The sequence below is a fragment of the Mirounga angustirostris genome, unplaced genomic scaffold (genome assembly GCF_029215605.1).
Source record: "Mirounga angustirostris isolate CCGP_5_RB_7025 unplaced genomic scaffold, mMirAng1.0.hap1 SCAF_7, whole genome shotgun sequence".
NCBI classification, from domain to species: domain Eukaryota; kingdom Metazoa; phylum Chordata; class Mammalia; order Carnivora; family Phocidae; genus Mirounga; species Mirounga angustirostris.
In genome coordinates, this window is record NW_026991715.1 from 50,204,246 (window position 1) to 50,226,730 (window position 22,485).

Sequence of the window (22,485 nt, forward strand, 5' to 3'; positions counted from 1 at the left end):
CCAGGGTGCTGGGATCGAGCCCCGCATTGGGCTCCCTGCTCCATGGGAAGCCCTGCTTCTCTCTCTCCCACTCCCCCTGCTTGTGTTCCTGCTCTCGCTATCTCTCTCTGTGAAATAAACAAATAAAATCTTTAAAAAATAAAAAAAGAATAATTATAAAGAAAAATCCACGTTATTCTTACTAAATTTAAGAAATAGAACATTTTCAGAATAAAAGCTGCCTTTTGTGTTCACCTTCATAATCATATCCTTCTTCCTCCTCTAAGAGAGAACCATTATCCTGACTTTTGTGATAATCATTCCCTATGACACCTCTAAACAATGTATGTTAATTTTGCCTGGTTTTGAAATCTACAGAACTGAAGTCACACTGCAGATATCCTTTTATACCTTGCTTCTTTCATTCAACAATGTTTTTAGAGAATGTCATCTCTGCTGAGCTGTCTAACTGGACATTGTTCATTTTCATTTACAGGTTTCCATTTAAATGTACTATTTAATTATCCATTCTGTGGTGATGAATTTAGGATGGTTCCTATTATGGGGCTATTATAGACAATGCTGCTATGAGCATTCTTGAATACATTCCCTGGTCATGTATGTAAGAGTATCTTCAGAACAGTTTTTAAACTTCTGGTCTGAGGATCTTTTACATTCTTAAAGATGTTAGAGACCCCAAAGATCTTTTGTTTATGATGTTAAATGGAGTGATATTTATCATCTTAAAAATTAAAAATAAGAACATAAATAACTATTTTACTTAAAAACATCTTATTAAACAGAAGAATTTCAGTGAAAAGAGTACCGTTGTTTAATTACGTTTTTGCTAATGTCTTTAGTGTCTGGGTTACTCGAAAATAGTTGGGTTCTCATATCTGCTTCTTCATTCAATCTGTTGTGGTATTTTGTTTTGGTTGAAGTATAGAATGAAAATCTGACCTCACACTAATATGTAGGTGGAAAAGGGAAGAGCATTTTCACAGCACTTTCAGATAATTGTAGGGGTTTTTTAATACTATATTAAAACTTGACAAATCATTTTAATTTTTTTATTTTTTTTTAAGATTTTATTTATTTATTTGATAGAGCGAGTGATAGCACAAGCAGGAGGAACAGCAGAGGGAGAGGGAGAAGCAGACTCCCCACTGAGCAGGGAGCCTGAAAACTTGACAAATAATTTTTAAAAGGTTAGTTGAAATATTTATTCTGACACCGTATCAATGATCTTTTTAAATCTGGTTTTATTAATATCACCCAATCTCATCAGAAAAGTCTGAAAAAAGAAAAAAAGAAAAGTCTTTAAATATTAGGAAGTTGTCAAGTTTTAATGACAAATATAACTTTCCCTAAATTCTGATTTTTGCTCAAAAGTTCAAATTTTATCATTGGTAATAAACAGTGTAAGTTGTTTTCCTTGAATAATAAGGTCATTTGTTTATTTTTAAAGTGAATTTCTGCCAACTACCCATAGTTTCTCATTTCTTCTTTCAAATAAAAATTGTGTTCCAGGAAAAAAGCAGCTAGTTCATCTCAAATAATGGCACAAGTTCTTTTCTTTGTGACAATCATCAGACTAAGATATGGAGCAAAAAGTGCTTTACATACTTCCCATTTTGTGACACAGAATACTTTATAAAAGATATATATGTAAGGGTCATGCTTTAATAAAATCCATAATTTTTTTGTCTACATCAAGGACATTCTTAAGTAAAATTGACATGGCAGGAACAAATACAATGACTAACAGTGTGGTTGCCTCGACTTACGCTAGGGTGCCAGCACTTATTCCCACACAGATTTTGCACAATCAGTGTAAACATCAACACAGTTTAGCTTTGCGCAGTGGTGGTATCGTAGCCAACAAGGCTTATCCGAGGCGCGATTATTGCTAATTAAAGGGGGGAAGAAAAGGCACATTAGGTCTTAGTGTTATGAAAATAGTTTTGATCCAAAAGTGCTTCAGAAATCCCAGGCATCGATGGACCACAATTTGAGAATCACTGCTTTAGGATATATGTGGATGTTCTTGGGGCGCCTGATTGGCTCAGTTGGTTAAGCGTCTACCTTCGGCTCAGGTCATGATCTTGTGGTCCTGGATCAAGCCCCATAGCAGGCTCCCTGCTCAGCGGGGAGTCTGCTTGTCCCTCTTCCTCTGCCTCCCCACCCCCCCACCCCTGCTTGTGATCTCTCCTTCTCTCTCTCAAATAAATATAATCTTTAAAAAAGAAGATGTTCTTGAAGTAACTGATCAAGAGTTGGAAAAGAAAAAAAAGTAAAAAGGCTGTGTTCCATTAGGGTAGGACATTAGGATGTTGCTTTCATCATCACTGTATCCACAATATACTCTATGTTAGGCAAATATATCGGGTACTCAGTAAGTCTTGGGAATCAAATTGTGCATGAGTGAGAGACTACCCATTGATCAAATGTATACCATGAAAAACAGAATTTGGGAAGTATCATTTGGATATACTTCCCTTGATGGTGAATAATGTAATAAAAATATATAACATCATACAATAAGCAATAAAAGAAAAAAAGGTAAGAGCTTGGGTCAAAATAGGTGACATCACCAGTCAGAGACAAGTCAGTTGCTATACAGAGACTAGAGATTGTCTCAATAAAGGTTATTCATTAAATAAAGCATCTGTAACTCAGAGAGTCTATCATATGCATCAATCTCTAGATATACATGCTTTTCTCAAATATTTTTCTACAGTAAATTACATAGTTTTCTATGCAAATGAGTTTTTCCTTTGAAACTATATTTAACAAAACAATATTTCCTATGTATGGCAAATATTCATATCTTTGCCTGGTGATATATAAGAAGAGAATTTATGTCTTTATTTTTTAGGATATATAAGAGGTAGCTTATTTGTGATTACATTGTACATCATTTCACCATATATTATATAACTAAACATTCTGACAGTACTATAGTTTGAACCACAAAATAGTAGCTTACTCTTGATTTTGGTACACAATCCTTATTGGTTCTTTTGGAAGATTTGTAACAATAAAAAGAGTAAGCATAGACTACAAGAATAAATTAATATGCATTTAGTTTGGACTTCTTTTTAAAATCATAACACATGTTTTAAACCAAACAGAAGATCTATATGGCTAAGGAAAATCTTAAAATGCTTAATTCAATTTTTGTATCTAAGCAACCTTAATTTTACCATGTTGCCAATATATCAGCACCATTGTTTTTGTTAGATAACCATGACACTTTAAACTCTGTCTTGCATTTTTTTAAACAATCACCAGTACATAGAGCATGTACTTTCAAAGTCTGCCATTAAAGGAAAAAATAAATAGATAACACATACACAATTACATAATTAAAAAATAGTTTCCTGACATTTTTAAATATGATTAAATATCTCTTTAAAAAGTGATGAGGTAATTAGAGCCTAACCTGTGACAACTACAAAATCTCAAAACTAAGCCCTCCCATTGTAGCAGAAAAATACAAGGGAATAAGAGGACATCTTTCTTCAGAAGTATTTTCCATTTGGGATCTCTTTGATCTGTTCTTATTCTTAACTGATCTTGACTATGAATCACTTGTTACAATAAAGCACTGATGAAATTTAAGGGATATACTTTTATACCCATATCTCGCACACTTTTTTAGATTTAATAGTTAACCAATAGGATAGTTGTTACAATTTGCTCATGAGTTTTCTAAAACAGAGTTTGAAACACAATTCTACTTTTGGACTTTATATATAATTTACTAAACTAAGTGAACTCAAGATGCTGAATTTATTTAGAACAATATTTAATAGGGGAGGTGCCTAGCAGAATTGAGGACCTAGACTCTTTATACACCTGTATATAGCAATGTTCACATTTATTTATTTTTTTTTTTTTTAAAGATTTTATTTATTTATTTGACAGAGAGACACAGTGAGAGAGGGAGCACAAGCAGGGGGAGTGGGAGAGGGAGAAGCAGGCTTCCCGCTGAGCAGGGAGCCCGATGCGGGGCTCGATCCCAGGACCCTGGGATCATGACCTGAGCCGAAGGCAGACGCTTAACGACTGAGCCACCCAGGCGCCCCGCAATGTTCACATTTAGTATAAACACTTCTGAGTTGGAAGTCAGGCTTCCAAAGGCAATGAAATCACTGCAATACATTTACATCTTTTCTACTACTACTTTACACTTTTTTTTCTTTCATCTAACTACAAAGATGCCAGGGACCAGAGGAAACAAGATATTAAATATATACCAAGATTTTGGGTGTGGCATATATGTGTGTATATTTATGTGCATATGTATAATAATTATGGCAAAAATAGGGAAAGTAGCTGGAACAAAGAAACATTTGCTATTATAATCTTCCTTATACTATGGGCAAAATGTAACTGAATTGGTTTATAGCAGTTGAAATCCATACCAATAAATTACAATGATGGTGTCTGCCTACAAATCCATTTCTTTGTTTTTCTAGAAAAATGAAGGTAATGCCTTATCGAAGTTCCTAAAGTTAGTGGTGACTAACTTCTACTTTATTTAGTAGTTTTATTATTTCTATAACACATCCAAATATAAGTATACTTACTTTATTCTGTGACTCAAGAAACTTAATATAGTAACTCTCTGACTGGTCTTTCCTACTTTTGTCATTAATGTATATCATGGCAAAGGCTTAATTATTGAAATAATTTGTTTGACGTTATTATAGTAACTTTTCTAAAGTCTTTATAAAATCTTCACATTATTATCATTTGTTTTAGCTACTGTGAGAACACGTCTACATATGTGACTGCCTATATATGAAAATATATATGGTACATATATTGTATATGCATGTGTGCATGTGTATGTGCATGTATGTGTGTGTGTGGACAGATAGGTAACATAATTTTGACATCTTAATGGCCCTGACCAAAGGTAATTCTTATGAAAACACAATAATAGAGTACCATTTAAATAATAGTAGCAATATAATCTAATTTGAAAAATATAAAATATTATAATGGATTCACACAATCTAATATAAATGAGAAATAAAACAACATTATCATGAATAGTATTACTAGTTTGTGTAAATAATGGCACTATACAACTCTGAAGCTTCATCAACTGACAGAGTAACATGTTTCAGTCATGTTTCACTGACTAAACATGTTTTCTTTTTTTTTTTAAGATTTTATTTATTTATTTGAGAGAGAGAGAGTGAGCAAGAGCACAAGAGCAGAGGGAAGGAGAAGCAGACTCCCGCTGAGCAGGAAGCTCAATGTGGGGCTCGATCCCATGACCCTGGGATCATGACTTGAGCCACAGGCAGACACTTAACTGACTGAGCCACCCAGGGCCCGCTCATTGACTAAACATGTTGCTATGCCAGAAAAATAAAAGTTCATTTGCTTCTTCCAAGGCGTATAAAGCCTCCAAAGAACCATAAGTTTCATTTTAGAGTTATACCTTACAATATAATAATACAGAATTAATTCACTAATTAACAATTATTGACAGAATGTCTCTTACTTTACATTAAAGGATTATTTACCTCAGTTCCTGTTACACAATATATCATGTCTGGCTTTAAATAAAAAATGGGAAGGCATGCTGAAACACAGTTAAAAGAGACAAAACAAGGATCAAAATTAGGTTCAGATATGACACAAATTTTGTAATTAAGGAACAGGTAATTTAAATTAATTATGATTAATATGTTAGGGGCTCTAATGGAAAAGTAGACAATATGGAGGAGCAGATAGGTCCTGCTGGCTGAAAGATGAAAATTCTGTGGAAGAATGAAAAGGAAATGCCAGAAATCAGAAACACTATAATAGAAATGTCAAATGCCTTTGATGGTCTCATCCTTAGACCGGTCAACAAGGAAAGAATTAATGAGCTTGATGATAGAGGTCAACATAAGCTTCCAAAATAAATGCAGAGATAAAAAAGAGTTAAAAGAAAAAAAACCCACACAAAACAGAACAGAATATCCAGAAACTTTGGGACAATATCTGAAGGTGTAACATACATGTAATTTGAATATCAAAAGTAGAATAAAGAATTATGTGGTAGAATTATGCCCAAGCATTTTCCAAAATTAATGGCAAACACCAAACCAAAGACCCAGGAAGTTTAAATACCAAACAGGATAATATAAAAAAAATCTACATGTATGCATATCATATTCAAACTACAGATAATAAAAGACACAAGACAATCTTAAAGGAAGCCGGGCAGTGGTGGGGGGGAGGGGGTGGTGGGGAATCTATCTTACCTCTAGAGGAATAAGAGTAGAAATAACAACAATTTCTTATCAGAAATGTAAATTTTATATCAAGTAAAGTTATTCTTCAAAGGTGAAAAAGATGAGGCTCCTGGGTGGCTCAGTTGGTTGAGCATCAGACTCCTGGTTTCGGCTCAGGTCATGATCTTGGTGTCAGGATGGAGCCCATGTTGGGTTCCATGCTCAGGGGGCTCTGGTTGAGATTCTCTCTCTCCCTCTGACCCTCCCCTCACACACACAATCTCTCAAATAAATAAATAAATAATCTTTTTTAAAAAGTGAAAAGGAAATAATACTTTTTCAAACAAACCAAAACTGAGGAAATACGTATCATCAGACCTGTACTACAAGAAATGAAAAGAAGTTCTTCAGGAAAAAAGAAAATTATATCAGTCAGAAACTTGGGTCTACATTAAAAAAAGGGGGGGCACAGAAAAGGAATAAATAAAACAAACAAAATCTATCTTTCTTAATAATACAAAGGATAACTTAAAACTAATAATAGGAAAAATATTGGTGATTATATTAAATGGCTAAATGAAATGAAGAACAGCAATGTCATAAGAGACAGGAATAAGTAATTAAAAGTATGCTGCTATTGTTTTTGTTTTAAGTAAACTCTACCCCTGATGTGGAGCTTGAACTCATGACCCCAAGGATCAAGAGTCCCATGCTCTACTAACTAAGACAGCTGGGCACCCCTAAAAGTCTGCTGTACTGGTACTACATATGAGGCAGGATACTGTTATTTGAAGGTGGACTTAGACTAGTTATAACTTACATAATAATTTATTAATATATTAAATACATATACATATGTATATACTATTAAATACATTTTCTATAAAATTTTATATTAAACTCAAGAGCAAACATTAATATCTTTTAAAATAACTATAATTGATAAGCTATGAGAAGAGATAGGATAAAGTCATATAAAATGTTTAATTAAAACTAGTGAAGGTAGGGGCGCCTGGGTGACTCAGTTGGTTAAGCGACTGCCTTTGGCTCGGTCATGATCCTGGAGTCCCAGGATCAAGTCCCACATCGGGCTCCCTGCTCAGCAGGGAGTCTGCTTCTCCCCCTGACCCTCCCCTCTCTCATGCTCTCTATCTCTATCTCATTCTCTCTCTCTCAAATAAATAAATAAAATCTTTAAAAAAAAAAAAAACTACCGAAGGTAGAAAAAGAGAGGGAAAAGAAACAAAGTGCAAAAGTGGAAAACTGTTATAAACATAGTAGATATTAATTTGACTACATCAATAATCATTTTAAATATGAATAGTCTAAACACATCAATTAAAAGAAATTGTCAGAGTGAATAAAAATACAAGACTGAACTGTATGTTCAAAAAAAAAATCAACTATGGTTATAAAGATCCCATGAGGTTAAAAGTAAGGGCTGCATGGAAAAAGACATGCCATGATAACATGAATCAAAAGAAAGTTGGGGTAGTTCTATTAATTTCAGACAAAGCACACTTCAGGAAAACAAAAATTCTCAGCAATAAAGAATGACATTTCTTAAAAATGAAGGGGTTAATTCTCCAAGACAAAAATCCCCAGTGTATATGCATTTAACAACAAAGTGCTCAAATATTTGAGCCAATAACTGATAGAAATGCATGGGGAAATGCAAAATATACTGTTATAACTGGAGACTTCCACAACCCTTTTTTAGTAATTGATACATCAAGCAGGGAAAAAAAATAGTGAGGATGTATTTGACCTGAACTGTACTGTCAATCAACTTGATCCAAATGACACTTATAGAATACTCCATCCAACAACTGCATAATAAATATTTTCTCAACCTTGCATGGAATAATCACCAAGAGAGGCCATATTCTAGGCCTTAACTAATTTAAAAGAATAAAAATCATACAAATACATTCTTATACCAAAAGAGAATTAAACTAGAAATCAATAACAAAAAAAGCTGGAAAATCTCAAAATATTTAGAGATTAAACAACATACTTATAAATGACATATGTGTCAAGGAACTTTCAAGAGAAATTTAAAAACATTTTGAACTAAATGAAAATGAAAATACAACTTATCAATATTTGTGGGATGCAGCAAACGCAGTGCTTACAGGGAAATTTATAGCACTGAATGCATATATTAGAAGGAGGAAGATCTAAAATCAGTCATCTAAGCTTTCACCCTAGAAAACAAAAGAAAGACAATTTAAGACTAAAACATATAGAAGAAAAGAAATAAAACTTAGATATGAAATTGAAAATAGGAAAACAAAGAAACACCAAAGCTGATTGTTTAAAAAGATCAATAAAATTGATATATCTCTAACCAAGTTAACCAACTAACACAGGAAGAAGACACAGATTACCAATATCAGAAAGATGGTTCATCATTACTGATCTTTGGACATAAAAAAAATAATAAGGGAATACTATGAATAACTCCATGTTGACAAATTTGATAACTGAAATGGACCAATTCCCCAGAAAGACACAAACTACAAAAACTCACAAAGAGAAATTTATAATCTGAAAAGGCCTGTGTATAAAGAAATTAAATCAAAAATTAAAAACCTTTCAAAATAGAAAACACCAGGCCAGAAAATTTCACTGGTGAATTCCAACGAACATTTAAGGAAGAAATTAAAGCAATTTTCCACAATATTTTCCAGAAAATAGAAGCAAAGGGAACATCTCTAACTTGTTCTGGGAGGCCAGCATTACCTTAATACCACAAAAAAATAAAGATATTACAAGAAAGGAAAATAAAGATTAATACTTCTCATTCAACAGTCATCAACAAATATCAGCAAATCAAATCCAACAATGTATTAAAAGAACTATCTACTACAACCACCTGGGATTTATTTCAGGTATTCAAAGCTGATTTAATATTAAAAAAACAACCAGTGTAATCCAGCATATCCACAGGCTAAAGAAAGAAATCATATAATCATATGAATTGATGCAGAAAAATCATTTGACAAACTCCAACTCCCATTCATGATAAAAACTCTTCAAACAAGCAAAAAATAAAAGGCAACTTCCTCAACTTGATAAGTAATATCTACAAAATAACCCTCTAGTTACCACACTTAATGATGAGAAACTGGACACTTGCACTCCTAAGACTAAGAACTTTCAAGGAAACTCTGTCCTCTCACCATTTCTATTCAACATCATATTAGAAATCTTAGCTAGTGCAGTAAGACAAAAGCAAATAAATACATGAATGAATGAAGGAAGGAATGAACAAAAAGATACAGAGATTGGAGAGAAAGAAATAAAATTGTCTTTGTTCACAGATAGATAGGTTGTCTGTCCAAAATTCCAAATAGACAAAAAACCTCCTGGAATGAATCCAAAAGTATAGCAAAGTCACAGAATGTGAGATTGAGCGTACAAAAGTCAATTGCTTCTCAATATACTATCAAAGAACAATTGTAAACCTCTTTTTTTTTTTTAAAGATTTTGTTTATTTTGAAATAGAGCTAGCAAGCAAGTGGGGGGGCGGACAGAGGAAGAGGTAGAGAGAGAATCTCAAGTAGACTCCATGCCTAGCGGGAGCCTGATATGGGGCTCAATCTCATGACCATGAGATCATGACCTGAGCTGAAATCAAGAGTCAGACACCTAACCAACTGAACCACCCAGGCGTCCCTACAAAAGAACAATTGTAATCGGAAGTTTAAAATACAATACCATTTATGATAGTACCAAAAAACCCCCCAAAAACCTAGCTATGTATCTAAGAAAATATGTACAGGATCCATATACAGAAAACCACAAAATGTGATGAGAGAAAGTGAAGATCCAAATATATGGAGAGATATTGTGTTCATGGAATGAAAGAGTCAACATTGTTGATACTAAATACTGACACTGAATACTGAAGATGTCAATTCTTCCCAACTTAATTTCAAAATTCATTAAATCTCACTCAAAATCTCAGCAAGCTGTTTTTCATATACAGGCATACCTCAGATATATTGCAGGTTCCATTCCAAACCACCACAATAAAGAGAATGTGTATTATATTTAAAACTAAATACATAAATATGTATTACATATTTATAGAGTAAGTACAAGAATTATTATGTTTTAATGCTTAACACAAATATCAAACAAAAATTGAAACAATCTACTCAAGTATTAGGAAGTACTGAGTTAAAAAGTAATTATAGAGTTTTTCCCCAACTGCAGACATTACATAACCTAATAGTCTATTCCACATATACCTAGACATACACTCAAACATCATGTTCAAAATTTGATTTTAAAATTAAATTAGGCACTTCTAAATTTATTACACCTAATGCTTAAATCACAGACATTTCTCATGCTTGATGTCACAAAAAAAGGAATATTGCTATAAAAATTAAATAATTCAATAATTACTTTATCAATTCCCCAAGTGTTTAAAAATGATTATATGTTTTATTATATTAAAGTAATATAATGTAATATAAAGAAATTTTCTATATTAGTTCAGAATTCAATATTCACAGTAGCATCAAAAGTTAAGTATGATGTTAAATACAGAGAACAAACTGATAGTTGCTAGAGTGGAGGGAGTTGGGGGTTGGGGGCAAATTGAGTGAAAGGGGGAGAGAGATAAAGGTTTCCAGTAATGGAAAAGATAAGTCACAAGGATCAAAAGTACAGCATAGGAAATATAATCAATGGTATAGTAATAGCATTGTATGGTGACAGATAGTAGCTACCCTTGTGGTGAGCACAGCATAATGTACAGACTTGTCAAATCACTATGTTGTGCCCCTGAAACCAAAGTAACATTGTATAAACTATATTTCAGTAAAAAAAGATACCAGTGAAATGTAAACACACACATACACAAAAAAGTTAAATATGATATTAATGCAAAAGACTAAGTATGCAGAGATAAATTGTGAGGTTTCCATTCCTTTTGGATTTAGTATTTAAAGAGCTGTTTTCCCACAGACAAAGACTGAGTATATAGTAGACACTGGAAACACAAAAATGAATAAGTAATGGTCCTTACTCTCAAGGAGACAGGTGTTAAAAGAGTAGAGGATTCCTAACTGTCTTAAATATATTTACATTTTCATCCTGTCTAAATAGCACTACCAAAGCTTAAATTTTAAATGATTACTAGGTATTATTTATGCAGTTCTGGTCCTTCTGCTCTTTTCACTTTATGCCAGTTCTCTAGGACTTTACCTTTATGGATGAGATCCAAATTTATATATTTAGACCACACCTATCTCATTAATTTTAGACTTCTACATCTAATTGCCCTCTGTACATTTCTACCTGGATGTCTTACAGGCTTAACCTAACATAAAAATAATTCATTACTCCTTCAATTAAACTGGTTCCACGTTTATTTCAGCAGGTGGTACTGACGTGTCTCACTCACTAAGGCTGAAAGACGAGAGTAATCCTTAATTTTCCCTCCTTCATCACTCCTATTCAATCAAGCATCAAACCCGGCTAATTTTATCTCTTCAACATATCTTTAATCTGTGGCACCTGGGTGGCTCAGTCAGTTAAGCGTCTGCCTTCGGCTCAGGTCATGATCCCAGGGTCCTGGGATGGAGTCCCGCATCGGGCTCCTTGCTTCTCTCTCTGACAAATAAATAAATAAAATCTTTAAAAAAATAACTATATATCTTTAATCTATCCAAATGCCACCACCCAATTTCCAACCCTCATAATCTCTAGCCTGTAAATCAGGAATGTTTAGAAGCCATCCTAGAGCCAGAGGGTTTGTCTTCAACCCAAGCTTAACCATTTAATTTCTTTGTCTCATTTAATTCATCTGTATAATGGAGAAAATATTTATTATTGTGTGCATTCACTGTGCTTATACTTCTGGAACATGACAATGACCCTCTAAAATAATATTACTAGTATTAATTTAGACACCTGCAGCAGCATGTTCTCCTCTGTGAAAGTCAAATCTCATGCAGTGTCTAGAGTGACCTAATCTAAAATGAAAATCTGACCATACTATCTCTATTAAAAATTACTCAGTGACTTTCCACTGTCCTAAGAGATAACACACAAGCTCTTTATTACATACATAAGGCCCTATATCATCTACTTCTTATTTATCTCACCAGTTTCATTCACAACATCTTGTTTAGGCATTTCACCATCAAGCATCATTAAGCTCCAGGTAGTCATCATGATGCATCATGTTCCTTTATATTTCAGGTGCCTTTGCTCAAAAAAATTGCCAATGGAGAATTTTAATCCAATGAAAATATCCTTTAAAAGTGAAGGTAAAATTAAAAATTTTCAGACAAATAAAAGTTCAGAGAATAAGTTGCCAGGAAAACTACATTTTAAGAAATACTAATGGAGGGCACCTGGGTGGCTCAGTTGTTAAGCGTCTGCCTTCAGTTTGGGTCATGATTCCAGGGTCCTGGGATCGAGCCCCGCATCAGGTTCCCTGCTCTGCAGGAGGCCTGCTTTTCCCTCTCCCACTCCTCCTGCTTGTGTTCCCTCTCTCGCTGTGTCTCTCTCTGTCAAATAAATAAAATCTTAAAAAAAAAAAAAAAAGAAACACTAATGGAAGGTTTTCAGGGAGAAGGAACATAATAGATGAAAATATGGATTTACATGAAAGAACGAAAAAAGAACCAGAAATGGTATAAAATATGTATGTAAGTATAAAATATATTGTTTCTCATTTTTTAATTTTTCTAAAAAAAATTAACTGTCTAAAGCAAAAATAATAACAAGGACTTCTAGGATTTATAACATATGAAGAATCAAAATATATGACAACAATAACCAAAGGATGGGAGGAGGAAAATGAATTATATCTTATGTGACAAATGAAGTGCAACAATTTTATTTGGATATAAACTGATAAATTAAAGATCCACATTGTAAACTATAAGGCAACCACAATAGATGATAGATAGATAGATAGATAGATAGATAGATACATAGATAGATACATAGATACATAGATACATAGATACATAGATGATAGATAGATAAACGAGTACAGTTAATAAGCCGATAGTGAAGATAAAATGGCATATTTTAAAGTAATTAAGAGAAAATTGAAACAAAAACATAGGAAAAACTAGACAACAAGTGCTAGATTAATGACCAAAAACCACTAATTACATTAAATGTAAATGAACAAAAAAATACAATTAAAAAGTAGAAATAGTTAACTGGATTAACAAAGTAAAACCCAACTACAAGTTGTCCAAAAGAAATTCTCTTTAAATATAGACAGAAGTAAACTCATAGTAAAAGAATTAAAAAAAGATAGACCATGCAAACAATAAGATGAAAGCTAGGATCACTATATTAATGACACAAAGTAAATTTCAGAAAAGTAATGTTAACAAGGATAAAAAGAGATATTTTATAATGGTAAAGAATTAACTAATCAAGAAGATATATTCTGGGGCACCTGGGTGGCTCAGTCATTAAGCATCTGCCTTTGGCTCAGATCATGATTCCAGAGTCCTGGGATCGAGCCCGCATTGGGCTCCCTGCTCCGCTGGAAGCCTGCTTCTCCCTCTCCCACTCCCCCTTCTTGTGTTCCCTCTCTCGCTGTGTCTCTCTCTGTCAAATAAATAAGTAAAATCTTTAAAAAAAAAAAAAAAGAAGATATATTCTAATTGTGAATGCATGTAATTATAAAATTTCAAAATGTATGAAGTAAAACTGAGCAATGAAAGGAGAAATGGACAAATCTATACATTGGTTGAGATTTTAAACTTCTCTATTAAAAATGGGTAGATCAACTATAAAGAAAAGCTGTTAGAATATAGGAGACTTAAACAACACTATCAAACAAATGGATCTAATTGAAAATGTTAGAACATCCCACCCAACAACAAATAACACTTTCTTTTCAAGGATGCAAGACACATTCACCAAGATAGAAAATATAATGGACTGTAAAGCAGGTTTCAATTAGAAGAATCAAAATAATGGAATATATTATTTGACCACAATCCAAGAAGAAATCACAAAAAAAATAGTGTTAACTAAATGAAAATGAAAATGCACAATAATGAAATGTCATTTGCTGCTAAAAAAGAGCCCACAAAGAAATTTATAACTTTAGGTCTTATGAAAGATGGGAGATGTAAAATAAACGAACTAAGCTTCTACTTTAAAACAATTAAAAAAAAAAAGGAAATTAAACCTAAAGTAAGCATAAGAAAGGAAAAAAATAAAGAGCAGAACAATAAAATTTTTAAATGAGCATGCAATGGATAAAATCAATGAAATCAAAAAATTTTTGAAAGAAAACAATAGAATTTAAAAACGTAAAGCTATATTGATCAAGAAGAAAAGAAGTGACGTTGGCAAGATGGCAAAATAGGTAATTCCTGACTTTAGTCCCCTTTACAGAAAAAGCTAGCAAATATCCATAAATCAGACACCTTTGTGAAGATTTCAGAACTCAGGGGTGAGGCAGATGCACCCCCCTGAACAACAACAACAACAACAACAACAAGAAAAACTACATTAGAGTGGTAAGAGGTACAGTTTTACTTTGACTACATCATCCTCTCAGGCCTTATGCAGCACTGCACCAAGTGGGTCCCCCTGAGCCTACAGTTTCTCCAGTGGAAAAAAGAGAGCCCAATATGGCATCCAGTTCCCCCAGCATTCCAGGACATTTACCAGGAGGACCACTTAGTTGTGTCATAGGGATCACTAGGGGAACCAGCTAAAGACAGAGAGAGAAAGGACACAAGCTTATAGCAATTAGCACTTCACATTCCTGCTAGACAGAGGTGGCCCCTTAGCAGAGATCCCAACCAGGTGGCTCAAGGCAAGTGCACATCTGAGCCAGTGGCCTCTTCTGGCCAGGCAACTTGATCAATAGTTCTGTTAGGTTTGGGTGTCTACCAGTTGGCCTGTCCCAGCCATGGACACATTCTAGAGACCCACCCACACAAGTAAGCAAGTCACTGGATCTGAGCACAGCCTCCAGCACTGCTTGACCAGGAAGTCTGGACGGTGATGCCAGCAGCCATGCAGCACATATGACAGGCAGCCCCAGCAAGAAAGCACATCAGTAGCCCCACAACACAGCTGTCTGTGAAAGACTGGAAGAGGAAATGGCTTCCTCAAACTCACAGATACCAATGCAAAGATACAAAGATCACAAGGAATCAAGTAAATTTCTACAATCAAAGGATACTAATAAGCTCTAAGAACTAACCCTAAAGAAATAGAGATCTATGAACTGTATGACAAAAAACTCAATAATTTTTTAAAGAAATTCAGTGAACTGTAGGAAAACACAGATAGATAAGTAAATGAAATTAGAATTAGACAAATAGGGCACCTAGGTGGCTCAGTCATTAAGCATCTGCCTTCAGCTCAGGTCATGATCCCAGGGTCCTGGGATCGAGTCCCACATCGGGCTCCCTCCTCGGGGGGAAGCCTGCTTCTCCCACTCCCACTCCCGCTGCTTGTGTTCCTGATCTTGCTATCTCTGTCTCTCTCAAATAAACAAAATCTTTAAAAAAAAAAAAAAGAATTAGACAAATAATTCATGAACAAAATGACAAGTTCAACAACAAATAGAGTTAAAAAACAAACAAACAAAAAACCCTGGAGCTAAAGAACACAATGACTAAAGAATTCAATAGAGAACTTCAATAGGAGACTGAACAAAGCAGAAGAAAGAACCAGCGAATTCAAAGAAAAGTCCACTGAAATCTCATCAGAAAAGAAAGAAAAAAAAGAAAAAGAGTGAAGAAAGCCGATGTGAATAACAGAATACTATTAAAAGAAACTACCTATACATTATTGGAGTCCCAAAAAGAGATAGCTGGAAGAAAAGGGCAGAAAGCTTATTTACAGAAATAATGGCTGAGGACTTCCCAAATCTGGGGAGAGATTGGACATCCAAGTTCATGACACTCTTAAGTGCCCAAGTAGTTTCAACTGAAAAATATCTATTTTGAGAAAAATTAAAATAAAACAGTCTAAAATCAAAGACAGAGAACTTTAAGAAGGGGAGCCTGGGTGGCTCAGTTGGTAGAGTGTCTGACTCATGATTTTGGCTCAGGTCACGATCTTATGGGTTCACTCATCGTGGAGTCTGCTTCTGATTCTCTGCCTCTCTCTCTCCCTCTGCCCCTTCCCTGGCTCACACTCAATCTCTCTCCCTAAAATAAATAAATAAATAAATAAAATAAAATCTTAAAAAAAAAAGGCAGTAAGAAAAAAATTCCTCATACAAGGGAACCCCCATAGATTATCAGCAGATTCCTCAGGAGAAACCTTGCAACCAAAAGAGATTGGGATATGCTTAAAGTGCTGAAAGAAAAAGGAAACTGCCGGGGCACCTGGGTGGCTCAGTCATTAAGCCTCTGCCTTCAGCTCAGGTCATGATCGCAGGGTCCTGGGATCGAGCCCCACATCAGGCTCCCTGCTCCGCGGGAAGCCTGCTTCTCCCTCTACCACTCCCCCTGCTTGTGTTCCCTCTCTCGCTGTGTCTCTCTCTGTCAAAAAAAGAAAAAAGAAACTGCCAACCAGGAACATTTAACTTGGCAAAGCTGTCCTTCAGAAATGAAGGCGTAATAAAAAATTTCTAGGCCTAAAAAAGATGAAATAGTTCATCATCACTAGAAATAGAAATGCTTAAAGGAGTTCTTCAAATTGAAATGACAGGATGCTGGTAAGTAACATGAGAACACAATGAAAATATAAAACACACTGGTAAAGTATATAGACAAACTTAGAATATTACAATATTATAGTATGATGGTATGTTAACTCTAGTATAAAGGTTAAAGAATAAAATATAAGTATAAAAATGACTATAGCTACAATAATTTTAATTGATATGCCATACAAAATATGTAAATTGTGATATAAAATGTAAAATATGGTGGGAAAATTATTAAAGGAGAGTTTTTGTATGTAATGGAAGTTAAGCTGTTATTATCTTACAACAAACTGTTATATCTATAATATGGTTTATGTAAAGGTCATGGTAATCACAAAGCAAAAACCTACCATAGATTCACAAAAGATAAATAAAAGAGAATCAAAACAAACCACCACAGAAAATATCCATTCACAAAGACAGCAAGAAAGAAAGGAACAAAGGGATTACAAAAGAGCCAGCAAACAAATAATAAGATGGCATTACTAAGTCCTCAGATATCAATAATTACTTTAAATGTAAATGGAATAAATTCTCTAATCAAAAAACATGGAGTGGCAAAATGGATAAAAAAATAAGACTGACCTATTCACTGCCTATAGGAGACTCACCTTAGCTTTAAGGAAAAAATAGGTGCAAAGTGAAGAGATGGAAAAAGATATTCCATGCAAATGTAAACCAAAAGAGAAGAGAGATAGCTAAACTTATACCAGACAAAACAGACTTTAACTCAAAAGCTGTAATAGGAGACAAAGTAATTCATATATAATCTTAAAGGGTCAATTTATAAAGAGGATATAACAATTATAAATATGTACACACCCAATATTGGATTCCCAAAATATGTAAAACAAATACAAACAGAACTAAAACAAGAAATAAACACAATATAATAATTGTTGGGGATTCTAATACCCCACTCTCAACAATACATCACTCAGACCGAAAATGAAGAAACATCTGACTGGAGCTACACTTTAGACACTATATAGATCTTTCTATCCAACATTTGCAGAATACACATTCTTCTCAAGCACCCACAAAACATTTACCAGGATAAATCACACAATAGGTCACAACACAAGTCTTAACAAATTTAAAAATATTGAATTTACAATAGCCAAATTATGGAAGCACCCAGTGTCCATCAACAGATGAATGGATATAGATGTTATATATAAATAATATTCCATTCTGTGTGTGTGTGTATACATTCCCACACAATGGAATATTATTTAGCCATAAAAAAGAATGAAATCTCGCCATTTGCAACAACATGGATGGAGCTAGAGAGTATAATGCTAAGCAAAGTAAATTAGTCAGAGAAAGACAAATACCATATAATTTCACTCATATGTGAAATTTAAAAAGCAAAATAAACAAGCAAAGGAAAAAGAGAGAGAGAGAGAGAGAAACCAAGAAATAGACTCTTAACTACAGAGAACAACTGATGGTTACCAGGAGGGAGGTGGGTGGGGGATGGGTGAAATAGGTGAAGGGGATTAAAGAGTACACTTATCATGATGAGCACTCAGTAATGTATAGAGTTGCTGAATCACTATATTGTCACCTGAAACTAATATAACACTGTATGTTAAGTATACTGGAATTAAAATTAAGAACTTAATAAAAAATAATAATGCATATACAGTACATGGGCATACTAGTATGCCCATACCATTAACAAAAAAAACCCACAATGGATGGAACAGAACAATTTGAATTTCAGTTATGATGGGATTGTTGGGTGTTGATATTCTTGAATTCTACACTTGGCACAAAGATAAACATTTGCTAAAATGAGTATGGATTATATTTATAATAATAACTGTACACCCTAAAATTTTTTTTTAAATACTGAAATCATTCCAAGACTCTTATCACCACAGTAGTATGATATGAAGAATCAACAGGAAAAAAGCAGGAAAATTCACAAAAACAGGGAAATTAAACAACACATTGCTGAACAATCAATGGGTCAAAGAAGGAATCAAAATATAATAAAAAACTACTCTGAGACAAACGTAAATGGAAAAACAACATACCAAACTTAGGATACTAGCAAAAGCAATTCTAAGAGGGAAGAGTATAGTGATCAATGCTGATATTACAAAAAAAGAAAGATCTCAAATAAATAATGTGATTTTGTGCCTCGAAGAACTAGAAAAAAAAAGAACAAAATAAGGCCAAATTTTGTAGGAAAAAATAACAAAGATCAGAAAAGAAATGAGTGAGAGAATAGAAAATCAATAGAAAAGATCAATGAAATCAAGAGGTGCTTTTTTGAAAAGATAAGCCAAACTGACAAAACTTAGAGTAACTCGGAAAAAAAATTTAAATAAATATAGTCAGAAATGAAAGTAAAGACATTACAACTGATAGCACAGAAATACAGAAATCATAAGGGACAATTACAAACAATGATACATTAACAAACTAAATAAGACAGAAGAAAAGGAAAAAGTCCCAGAAACATAACCCACTAAGACTGAATCATGAAGAAATAGAAATTCTGAACAGATCATTAACAAGTAAGGAGATTGATCAGTAACCATAAAGCTCCCCAAAAAAGTAAAACCGAGGGACAGATAAATTCGTTGGTGAATTCTACTAAACATTTAAAGAATTAATGCCAAACCTTCTTAAACTCTTCCAAAAAACTGAAAAGAAACAAATATCCCCAAGTCTTTTACAAGGAACCAGCATTGCCCTGATAGCAAAGCCAGAATACATTCAAGACAAGAAAACTATAGGCCAATATCCCTGATGAATACAGATACAAAAATTTTCAACAAAATAATAGAAAAACGAGTTTAACAATACATTAAGATGATCACACATCATGATCAAGTAGGATTCATCCCTGAGATGCAAGGATGGCTCAACACATGCAAATCAGTAAGTGTGATACATCACATTAATAGAATGAAAAATAAAAATCATATGAGGATCTCAGTAGATAATGAAAAAGGATTTAACAAAATTCAACGTCCCTTCATTTTAAAAACTCTCAACAATGTGGGTGTATAGAAGCAACAAACCTCGACATCATAAAAGCCATATATGACCGGCCCACAGCTATATTATAATCAATGGTGAACTTTTAAGCTTTTCCTCTAAGATCAGGAAGAGTATCTAACCAAGAGTATCCTCCATACTCCCACCTCTCCTAGTCAACATAGTAAGTCCTAGCCAGACCAATCAGGCAACAAAAAAAAATGAAAGGCATTCAATCAGAAAGGAAGAAGTAAAATTATCTCTGCTCAGAGATGACATGATCTTATATATAGAAAATCCAAAAGACTCCACCAAAAAATGGTTAGAACGAATAAACAAATTCAGTAAAGTGCAGACTACAAAAGTCAACATACAAAAATCAGTTGTGTTTCTATACACTAGAACTACGAACAATCTGAAAAAGAAATAAAATTATACCATATACAGTAGCATCAAAAACTATAAAATCATTAGAAATAAAATCATTAGAAATAAACTTAATCAGGAGCATCTGGCTGGCTGAGTCAGTAGAGTGTGTGACTCTTGACCTTGGGCTCCTGAGTTCAAGCCCTACATTCGGTGTACAGCTTACTTTTAAAAAATGTAATTAAATGAATTAATTTTTATATTTTAAATATTTTAAATATGAATTTTAAATAAAATTCATTTAATTACATTTTTTCAAGATTTTTATTTATTTATTTATTTGACAGAGAGCAAGAGAGCACAAGCTGGGAGAGTGGCAGAGGGAGAGGGAAAGGGAGAAGCAGGCTCCCCACTGAGCAGGAAGCCCAATGCAGGGCTCGATCCCAGGATCCCGGGATCATGACCTGAGTCGAAGGCAGACACTTAACTGACTAAGCCACCCAGGTGCCCCTAATTAAATTTTTTTAAAAAGAAATACATTTAATCAAAGAGGCAAAAGACCTGTATACTAAAAACAATAAGAAATTGATAAAAGAAATTGAAGAAGACAAATAAATTTGAAGATATCTCTTGCTAATGGATAGGAAGTGTTAATATCGTTAAAATGTTCAAACTACCCAAAACCATCTATAGGTTCAATACAAGTCCTATCAAAATTCCAATGACATTTTTCACAGAAATCCTAAAATTTGTATGAAATGACAAAAGACATAAGATTGCCAAAGCAATCTTGAAAAACAACAAAGCCAGTGCTATCACAAAACTGGAGGCAATGGAACAGAATAGGAAACCCAGAAAGACACACAGACACACACACACACACACACACACAGTCAACTAACATTTTAAAGGGGTGCCAATAATACTCAATGGGAAAAAGATAGTCTCTTCAATAAATGGTGATGGGAAAACTGGCCTGCAAAAAATATGAAATTGGGCCCATATCTTACACAACTCCTAAGAACTAACTCAAAATGAATTAAAGATTTAAGTGTAAGACCAGAAACCATAAAATTCCTGGAAGAAAATATAGGGGAAAAGGGTTCTCAGCATCACCAATCATCTGGGAGATGCAAATCAAAAGCACAATGAGATACCACGTCACACCTATCAGAATGGCAAATATAAAAAACAATAGATTACAAATGCCAGCAAGAATGTGGAGAAAAGGGAACCCTTGTTGATGGGAATGTAAATTGGTACAGTCACTATGGAAAACAGTATGGAGGTTCCTCAAAAAAGTAATAGTAGAACTACCATATGATCCAGAAATCCCACTTCTGGTTATACAGCCAAAGGAAATAAAACGACTATCTCAAATAGATATCTGCACCCTCATGTTCATTGGAGAATTATTCATAATAGTCACAATTTAGAAACAACTTAAGTGTCCATCAACGGATAAAGGGATAAAGAAAATGTGATATATAAATACACACACACACACTCTCTCTTTCTCTCTCTCTCTCTCTCTCAAATACTATTCAGTCATAAAAAGGAAGAAAATCCTGCCATTTGTTTCACTGAGGATGAACCTTGAGGGCATGAAATGAAAAAAGTAAGATCAAAGACAAATACTGTGTGATATCACTTACATGTTATCTAAAAAAGCTGAACTCCTAGAAACAGTGAGTAGACTGGTGGTTGTCAGGGACTAGGGTGTGAAGGAAATGGGGAGATATTTAAAGCGTACAAACTTCCAGTTATACAATGAATAAGTTCTGAAGGTCTCATGTAATGTGACTATAGTTAATAATACTGTATTATATACTTGAACGTTGCTAAGAGAGTGGATCTTGAATGTTCTCACCACACACACAAAAAAAGGTAATTATATGATGTGATGGATGTGTTAACTAACCTTATCATGGTAATCATTTCGCAATATATACGTGTATCAAATCATCACGTTGTACACCTTAAACTTATACAATGTTATATGTCAATTATATCTCAATAAAGCTGGAAAAAAAGAAAAAAGGAGAAAACACAAATTACAAATATCAAGAATGAATGGTCGAATATCATTATTTAAGACATTAAAAAAGACAATAAAAGAATATTATAATAAATTTGACAATTTAGTTGAACTATCTAAATACTTTGAAAGACATAATTAACAAAAAAATCTCAAAAGATTAAATAAAAAGATTTTATATTTAATAT

General features: G+C 33.7%; 1 protein-coding gene and 1 pseudogene across 4 annotated transcripts in view; one reads left to right on the forward strand and one right to left on the reverse strand.

Moving 5' to 3' along the window:
* ADAMTS6 (ADAM metallopeptidase with thrombospondin type 1 motif 6) overlaps nt 1-22,485 on the reverse strand; it is a 293,828-nt gene that overhangs the window by 130,765 nt on the left and 140,578 nt on the right. The window lies entirely within an intron of this gene.
* LOC129045473 (U4 spliceosomal RNA) lies at nt 1,832-1,898 on the forward strand (annotated as a pseudogene).